The sequence below is a fragment of the Mus caroli genome, unplaced genomic scaffold, assembly GCF_978045245.1.
Source record: "Mus caroli unplaced genomic scaffold, Mus_caroli_1 scaffold_13, whole genome shotgun sequence".
NCBI lineage: Eukaryota > Metazoa > Chordata > Mammalia > Rodentia > Muridae > Mus > Mus caroli.
This window is the reverse complement of record NW_028227268.1, coordinates 61,108,576-61,117,821: the sequence shown is the minus strand read 5'-3', so window position 1 is coordinate 61,117,821 and position 9,246 is coordinate 61,108,576. Positions and strand designations below refer to the sequence as shown.

General features: G+C 45.4%; 1 protein-coding gene across 1 annotated transcript in view; it reads left to right on the top strand.

The window, feature by feature from the left end:
* Positions 1-3,878: 3,878 nt before the first annotated feature.
* Specc1 (sperm antigen with calponin homology and coiled-coil domains 1) overlaps positions 3,879-9,246 on the top strand; it is a 263,508-nt gene continuing 258,140 nt past the window's right edge. Inside the window, exon 1 of the mRNA XM_029483987.2 lies at positions 3,879-3,973. The gene's annotated coding sequence lies outside the window, so the exon portion shown is untranslated. The remainder of the gene's footprint in view (positions 3,974-9,246) is intronic.

Genomic DNA, 9,246 nt, shown 5'->3' with positions numbered 1-9,246 from the left:
CAGGCTGATCCTTGAGGCTTGCTGCCAACCAGTAAGAGACCTATCAAAAGAAAGATGGCTGGCACCTGAGAAACAACACCTGAGGTCCTCTGGCCTTCAAACACACACATACACACACACACACACACCCCGGTATAACTGCACACTTATGTGCACGTCACACATAACCATGCACACACGTATATGCATACACACAGAACAAGCAACTCCCCAAGTTATCTCTTTCTTCCCAGTTTTCAAGTGCATTTGCATAAAGTCAGGTAAACTGACCTTTGTCAACCTTTAAACTTTCCTTTAGTTTCTTAAGGTCCAAACCTAACAAAACCCAGCCCAAGCTTCAGTTCTTCGTGTGGGTCCAGTAACTTCTGAGCTCACAGCTTTCCAAAGGCTAGCCATGCCTCTCCCACACTCTTGTCAAAGTTCTACTTCTTTTACCACACACTCTCTCTCTCCTGTTTATTTTATTTTTGTTTAAAAATTGTGTGTGTGTGTGTATGCATGTGTGTGTGTTGGGCATGGTGGTACATGGCCTTTGACCCCAGTACTCAGGAAGCAGAGGCAGACCTGTCTCTCTAAAATCAAGGGCTTGAGGAACTCTGTTCTAAGTAGCAAGTTCTAGGACAGTCAGGGCTAAAACCAAAAACAACCCCCCTCCCCCAACGGAACCAAACCAAACCAAATAAAAAACTCTCTCTCCTTATACGTGTGTGTGTGTGTGTGATCTGTGTGCTTGTGTGTAAGTGTTGACATGAGTGTGTCACAGCATGGCATGTGGTGAGTCAGAGGATAACCTCAGGCTAATCCTTGCCTTCCGCATTGTTTGAGACAGGGTTTCTCTTTGTTGCTCACCATGTATAACCAGACTCCCTGACCCAAGCTGGGAGTTCTGGGGTTCTCCTGTCTCTACTTTCAATCTCCTTCAATCTGGGATTACAGATGCGTGCCACCAAGTCTGGCTTTACATGGGCTCTGGGGCTTCAGCTTCAGTTTCTCATGCATTCATGGCAGGTGAGCCATCCCCTTAATGCCTGCTTACTTCTTATTAAAGGCAGCGATCACTGTGGTTGCCTTTGTGTTTCTCTGTCTATCAGGACAGCTTGGGTACTGTCTAACTCACAGATGGGTATGTGATGGCCCTAACTTGACTCCACGCTTACCAAACATCTCACTGTCTATTTGGGTCCTGCATAAGAAAGGTCCATCGACTGGGTGGCTTAGATGATGGAGATGGAGTCTCACGGGCCTCCAGATGTTGAAGGTCAAGGCTAACTTGATGTCTGATGAAAGTTCACTTCCTGATTAATTGATAGGAACATCTTTCTACATCCTCACACGGGGAGATGTACAAGGGAACTCTCTTTTTGAGGGTATTAGTTCGTTTCCTGAAGTCTCTGCCTCATTATTCTCTAAAGGCTCCACCTGGGAACATTGAACAACACTGGGGATTGTGTTGCAACATCTGAACAGGGTCATAGTCATCCAGTCAGAGAATCCGCCAGTCTCACTGCCTGATGGTGCCTGATGGTGCCTGATGGTGCCTGATGATGCCTGATGGTGCCTGATGGTGCCTGATGGTGCCTGATGGTGCCTGATGATGCCTGATGGTGACTAAAATACTCCAGGTTATCATTCTGGGTTGATTTGTTGATTTTCTTTCTTTTCTTTTTCTTTTTCTTTTTTCTTTTTTTTTTTACAGCATTACACACTTGTGCACACATGCACACACACACACACGGCCTCCTGCTCACTCTCTTGAATCACATCCTCTCTTCTTTTCCAGAGAAAACCCTTTTGACTTTCTTCCCTCTACTAAAGGAAACCTTCATTTTCCTTCTTTTATACTTCTCTCATCTTACAGTGTGGGGCTGGGTGGGGCTGGGCGGGGTGGGGTGGGGGCTACTTCCATCCTGGCCAGGATTCCCATCCTTTCCCTTTTATACATGCACAGTCTGCTGAGCAGTCATGCAGAGTTAACTTTTCCTGACTGCCCTTCAGTGGTATTCTTTCCATAAATATTTTTTTTTCTTTTTTGGTTTTTTTCGTTTTTTTCGAGACAGGGTTTCTCTATGTAGCCCTGGCTGTCCTGGCACTCAATTTGTAGACCAGGCTGGCCTCGAACTCAGAAATCCGCCTGCCTCTGCCTCCCGAGTGCTGGGATTAAAGGCGTGCGCCACCACGCCCGGCTCCATAAATATTTTTAACATGCTGAAGTTTCTCCCACCATGAAAGCAAAGCAAAACACCAACAAAGGCCAGCCCAACACCCAAACCCTCCTTCAACAGCCTTTCCCCCTCTACTACCCGGGCGTCTCTTCCCCTCCCCACCTCATCTAGAAAGAATTGTCTGTGTTTCATTCTCACTACGTCAAGCATGACTCATGATCCTGCCACTCTGCCCATGCATATTTAACAGTCGTAGGTGACTTTTATGTTAATAAATATAGAACATGTTCTTTAGTCTCTGGACAAAACGTTCACCCCCAGGGGAGGGAGAACCAGGCTGAGAGAAAGGACAACCCTGAACTCGGTCTTGACCTTGTTCAATTCCAGGGCCTCAGAGGTGTCCTAGAGATGTTGGGGAATGAGGGCTAAAGTGAGGGAGAGGTCTAAGCTGGAACATAAATGGTCCCTGCAGTGTGTGTGTGTGTGTGTGTGTGGTGTGTGTGTGTGTAGATGATCAATGTCAAATAAGTCATGGAGTTATTTGAGAGGAACAAGGGAAACCTAGCCAAGTTCTCAAATTTGAATCCATTTGAAAATTATGTCAAGAATTTACATGTAAAAGTACAACTTTCTGGATCCCACCTTTACAGAGGGTGTTTTTCTCTTTTGAATCTAGTAAAACTAAATAGTGCATGAGTGTAGCTCCCTGGTGGACCCTTATTTAGCACGTATGGGGCTCTGGTTTTCATCCCCAGCACCACAAATAGATGACCCAAACCAAAACCTAATATTCTCTGTAGGGTATAGATTCTTGCATTTTAAGCAAGCTCCCGTACTATGTTGAGGGCATTGGTCTGAAATCCTCACTTTAAGAACAATGGTCTGAGAGCTTGTTTGGAGATTCTACCTCAGCTACTTGAATACCCTTGATCTAAGACGGGTCTTCCGATCCTTGTGGAAGGTCACCAAGTACATAGTTTGTACACCTGGACACACATGGAACAGTGAGGGAGGAAGGCCAGGCAGTGGTGACACTTGCTTTTAATCCCAGCATTTGGGAGGCAGAGGCAGAGGCAGGGGCAGGAGGATCCCTGTGAGTTCGAGGCCAACTTGGTCTGTAGAGAGAGTTCCAGGACAGCCAGGGCTACACTGAGAAACCCTGTATCGGTGGGTAGGGGGAAGAGGGAGGAGGAAGAGAGGAAAGGAGAGAAGAAGAGAGGAGAGAGGAGAGGGGACAGGGAGGGAGAGAGGTGGGAGGAAAGGAGGGAGGGAGGGAGGGAGAGAGAGAGAGAGAGAGAGAGAGAGAGAGAGAGAGAGAGAGAGAGGGTGGTGGTGGGCCTTTAATCCCAACACTCAGAAGGCAGAAGCAGGTGTACCTCTCTGAATTCCAGGCTAACCTGGTCTATAAAGTGAGTTTCAGGACAGATAGAACTACATGGAGAAACCCTATCTTGACACCCTCCCTCCCCCCCCCCCAAAAAAAAAAAATAGGACAATAGTCTAAAGTGCCGAGGGGGACCCTCTTTCTTCCCCAGTGAGATGCTCCATCATCGACTGCCCATCAATGGAGGTTGAGTCGGTGAGAACACAAGGAAAACTTCCGGAAAGAAACCGCTAGATGAGAACAGAGGGCCTTGGACTACATCTCCCAGAAAGCCCCGCACTGGCGCGCGGGCGCCCCCTGGACGTGGCCATCGGGAAGGCGCCAGCGGGATCGCCAGGACCTTCCCCAGAGCATCCGTGAGCTAGGAAAGCCGCGGTAGCTGCGGGCTGCGGCGGCGCGGGAGTCCGGTGCGAGAGAACCACGGCAGGTGAGTTGGGGTACGGGCTGCTCGGTCCTCTGTTTCTCAGCTGCCTTTTCTCAAGTCTGGCGAACAAGACGGGGTGCAGGAGTCCTGGCTCGGGGACGTGGGGTGCCCTTCTGGAAAGACGCGCTGCGGTCCTGGATACCCAGGCGGCGGGCAGCGCAGGGATCGCGCTGCAGGTGGGGACCGCAGGTGGCCGGCCCTCCCCTCCGGCCGCGGGTTTGGCGCAGCAGCCTGGCACGGGGACCAGGTGGCTCGGCCGGCTGTGGCCCTGGGGAGCCCCAGCCCCTGGGACAGGTGCGTGCGCTTCAGCGGGACTGGAGTGCCCCTGAGTGTTCGTCCACAGAGCCGCTGCATCCCTGTCCTGCCCAGGTGGTCGCCTAGAGCTTGGGCTGAGGGTTTCCAGGACGCCTAGGAGCGCGGGGAACTGTGTGGATGCTGGTGCATGTCCCCGCGGTGCGCAGGCTAGCGTGAGCGCAACAGTGCCGATCTCTTTTCCTTAATGCCCTTGGAACAAAATTAGTTTTATGTGCTGTAAAAAAAAAGAAAGAAAGAAAGAAAACAACCAAAAAACCAAAAAAACAAGTTTGACTCTGAATATCTTAGTTTGATTTTGTGGGAGCTCCAATACGCCAGAGCGCAAGTTTATATAATAAGCAGTATACGCTTTGGGGGAAAAAAAATCCCATTGAAGGTGCTCTTCCTTGCCCTCTATCGGATGAATTATGTCGAACTGGTTGACATGGGTATCCATTAGTAACTGCGGTGGCTGGAGGCGAGAGATAAAGTGTTTTTGAGTGAAGTCATGACCGAACCCTTTTGATCAGTTTTTGGTTTCATACGATTTGGTTATCCAGTTTCAAACACGATGTTATTTCAACGTTTAAGACGGAGTTGGAGGGTGGAGACCGAGGGTTGTCAATCCTAATACCTTAGTCTAAGGAAAATAGCTTTGCATGATTAACTCAAAGCCATCAAGTTTGCGTATTGATTATTTTGAGACAGGGTCTTGCTAACTATCTCTGACGAGCCACCACACCTGCAGTCCTTTTGTTTGTGTTTCAGATAGTGTCTCCCTAGGTAGTTCTGACTGGCCTGGAAGTGCTATGTGGCCCAGGCTGGACCCTCCTCCTTCCACCCTCTGAGCATTGGGAATTTCAGGAGTGAGCCACCACACTTGGCCAAAGAAAGCAGTTTTAGAGCCAACCCTGCCGCCCCTTCTGAAGCCCGCATCAGTTTTAGTAGTAGTTTTTAAGCAAGCTGATTTGTGGATGTGCTGGGTAGATAACTTTATTGTTTGTTAAGAAGCACCGTGGGACATTTTTGTCGTGTTTGGTTTTAGGGAAACGTTCCCCTGTCTTTTCTGTAACTGGACTTTGTTGTGTTAAATGTATTTTTATTCATACCCGATTTCTTAGACATAAAAGTCAGGGAAGGCTGGGTCCCCACCCCCCCACCCCCACTGCTTTTGTACAACATGCACTGATAGGACCATGTAGGTTTCCTTCTTGAAAATCCCCAGCACATTATTTTGCTGGATTTTCTCACTAAAATCCTGTAATGCTTGAAAATGAATTATTTTGGAGCTATGTATAGTGGCTCATGACTGTAATTCCAGCATTCCAGACTGAGGGAAGAAGATGAGTTTGGGGCCAGCCTGTGCTACATGGCAAGACCCTGTCTCAAACAAACAGTATCAACAAGACAACAACAACAGAAGACAAACAGGGAAAACCCAGTCCTGACCCCCAGAACAAAAATCTCACCTAAAATGCGTGTTTGGCTTGTTTGGTCGATCCAAACAGGAACATTTTCTTTAGTGTTGGTAAGTGGCTTTGCTATGACGTTTCCCTCTTCCCTGTCATTTGGCTTGTGTTGTTCAGAGTGATCCTGCTGGGAACTTCCTATCATTTTCTGTGCTTTGGAAGAATGATCTGTTCCTTGAAGTCTGGCAGAAGTTGCCTACAGGCCGCCCAGGCTGCTGCTGGCATGGTTTAGAAAGCTTCTAGCAGCACCCAGCAACCTCGCCTGTGCCATGACCACTGGTTGTTCGCAGCTGGCCTGTTGCTCCAGTCATTTTAATGTCCATTCTTTTTTTTTCTTTTTTCTTTTTCTTTTTCTTTTCTTTCTTTCCTTCTTTTTTTTTTGAGACAGGGTTTCTCTGTATAGCCCTGGCTGTCCTGGAACTCATTTTGTAGACCAGGCTGCCCTCGAATACAGAAATCCACCTGTCTCTGCCTCCCGAGTGCTGGGATTAAAGGCATTCGCCACCACTGCCCGGCTTAACGTTCATTCTCGTCTCAGGAAATCATTAGCATTACTGATAACCAGACTATGTTAGCATATGGTATGTACTCTTTTTCAGAAGATAAACACAGGCATTTATGATGAATTATTATTCTTATTCATACTAATGCTTCGTGGCTTCTCTTTTCTGTCCTCTTGTTAGTATGTATTAAGTGTACAAAATAATGGCTTCATGTACTTTCTTACATGTATATAATGTATTTTGACTGCACCCACCTTTTTTTTTTTTTATTGGTCAGACTTACTTACGATTGCTTCTTTCCTGGATCCTTCCAAAGAATCATTTTTTGTACTAATTGATTAATGCTATTGATCGGTATCTTCCTATGTTCCTAACTTCTGTTATTACACTTTGATTCTTTCTACTTATTTGACTTTATTGTGCCCACGTTCTGGTCCTTTTGAAATGAAAGGGTGAATTCTTTATTTAATTGTTTGGCCCTTGCCCTAAGCAGGTCCAAGATGTTCATTTTTGCCCTGTGGCCTGAGCTACATTTTTACCTTAACCCCTGGGTTAGGCACTGCTGCTGATGCTGTGGTCTTGTAAGATGGTGGTCATCACAGTTAGTAAGCTGACCTACCTACCTGTCTGTCACTCTCCTCCTGTTTCCTTTCACACACTGTCTTCTGGGGAGCATTTTCCTTTTCCTTCAGGTACACTTTTAAAAATCTCATTTAGTCAAGATAAATTGTTGATAGTATCTGAGAATACTTTTATTTTGTCTCCATTTTTGGATTTGGCTTTCTCCATGTTTCTTTTTAAACTAATTTCGGAGGTGTGTGTGTGTGTGTGTGTGTGTGTGTGTGTGTGTTAGCATTTTTGTAGCTGAGAGATTTGAGGATCGCTTGCCATATCACTGAAAGGAAAGTAGAGGTAAAAAGATATTATTTTGTAGTGTAATGAACTGGGAGTTTTGTGACCTTTAATATGTTGGACACTTTTTTTTCCTTTTGGTTTTTCAAGACAAGGTTTCTCTGTGTAGCCCTGGCTGTCCTGGATCTCACTTTGTAGACCAGGGTGCTTTTTGAGATTGGCCTGCCTCTGCCTCCAGAGTGCTGGGATTAAAGGTGTAGCCCACCACACCCAGTCTATATTGGGTAGTATCGTTGAAAGTCATTTGCTTTGTTAGTGTTTACTAACATTGTTGCCTAACCAATCTTTAGAGCTACCCATCTCAGAACTGAAGCTAGATGCACATTGCCCTTCCCTTGCCCCCACAGCTGCTCCTCTCTCTGTCTCTGGGACTGGCTTTTAGGTACTTCGTGTGGTATTTTATATGATAACTGGATTTTAGGCATAGGATTGTTTTATTTAGGTTTATTTATTTATTTATTTATTTATTTATTTATTTATTATTTAGTGTGGTTTCCTAAAGATTCCATGCTGTATTGTGTGTCTTCCTTCTAGTTCCCTTCCTTTTGAAGTCTGAGTAATGTTCCACCCTCTGTGTGGGCCACTCCATGCTTACCTGTTGTTCTCCTCTTTTTTCAGTGGACACATGTTGCTCTCACACTTTAGTTACTGTAGATGACCATTGTGCACACATATCTCTTCGATAATCTGTTCCCGATTCCTTTGAGAAATGAATATACATAGAAGATGGAATTACTAGCTTATAAACTAACTTGTTTTTTAAGCTTTTGGGGCTTTGCCATGCTATTTATTATCCATAAAGTTTGTTCCTTTTACATTCCCATTAGCCTTCCTCTCTCCTGATACAGCCATCTTGATAGATACATATTTTTGTCTTTAAGTAGGCAGCTTTTGTTTTACATTTTATTTATTTCTTGTGAGTATGTGTATTTATAGTATAATTTATAACAGTAGCAAAATTACAGTTATGAAGTAGCAACGAAATAATTTTATAATTGGGAGTCGCAATAGCAGGAGGAACTGCATTAAAGGGTTACAGCATTCGGAAGGTTGAGAACCTGCGCGTGCGCGAGGGCGTGTTGGGATTAAAGTACATGTATCACTTCGCCTGGTTGGATTGAATTTTTTATTCCATTTTTATTTGACTCAAGACTTGAAAGTTAAATATATTCTTCTACTCTATATATGGTTAGGCACCCATATATTTTGTGTCAACTGCTCATTGCCATGCAAGCGTAAAGGTATGCAAACTATAAATGTGTAGTTCAATGAATTTTAATAACCAGAACCCAGCCCTCAACATAAGAAACAACTTTTCCTATGCTCTAGAATCTTTCTCATTCCACCAGCATTTTGAGGTAAAGGAGAAAACTAACTGAGGTACCTCAGCAGCCCAAGGACGTGTAGAGCTTTAACGACCTTGACACAGGTCCAAGTCAACATTCATGATTCTGATACTGAAAAATATTTTCAGGGCCAGGTTTGGATATTTATTAAAGGTATTTTAACATAGTCCTTGGCTTAAGAAATAGAGGAACGTAAGACATGCCCAGGTGTGGATATGTCTTCAGTGTGGAAAGAGCCCCGATCAGTGTTTTTACAAGTCACGCCTAGGATTTTGGTGGGTTTGAAGTGACTGCCCTGTCACCATGTGGTTCCTGAGGGACATCCAACAGGGTTCCAGTTGATAAGGTTAAAGTCTTACCCATAGGGATGCAGAAAGGCAGGATGTCTTCATACAAACAAGATGAAGTCTTGTTTGAGATCCTCTGGCAATGACTGGGGGAAGGGGCTATGCCCTACCCAGTATCCTGTATATTCAGGTGTCAGCCTTTGGCAGCGTTTACCACAGGGGCTCTTCTCCTCTCATGGCTCCCTTAGAACAGCTCATCATGAAGGGTAGCCACTGTTTTGATTACTAATACAGAAATTGAGTTTTGCCTGCCTTTTCTGCTTTGTACTAATGGAAGCACACAGTCTGTGCCCTTCAGTGCCTGGCTGCTTCTCACCAGCACTACGTTTGTGAAATTCCTCCATGCTCTCTGAGGAGGATGAGGTAGGTTTGTTCCTGTTGTGGTGCATCTAGAGGACATCTGTT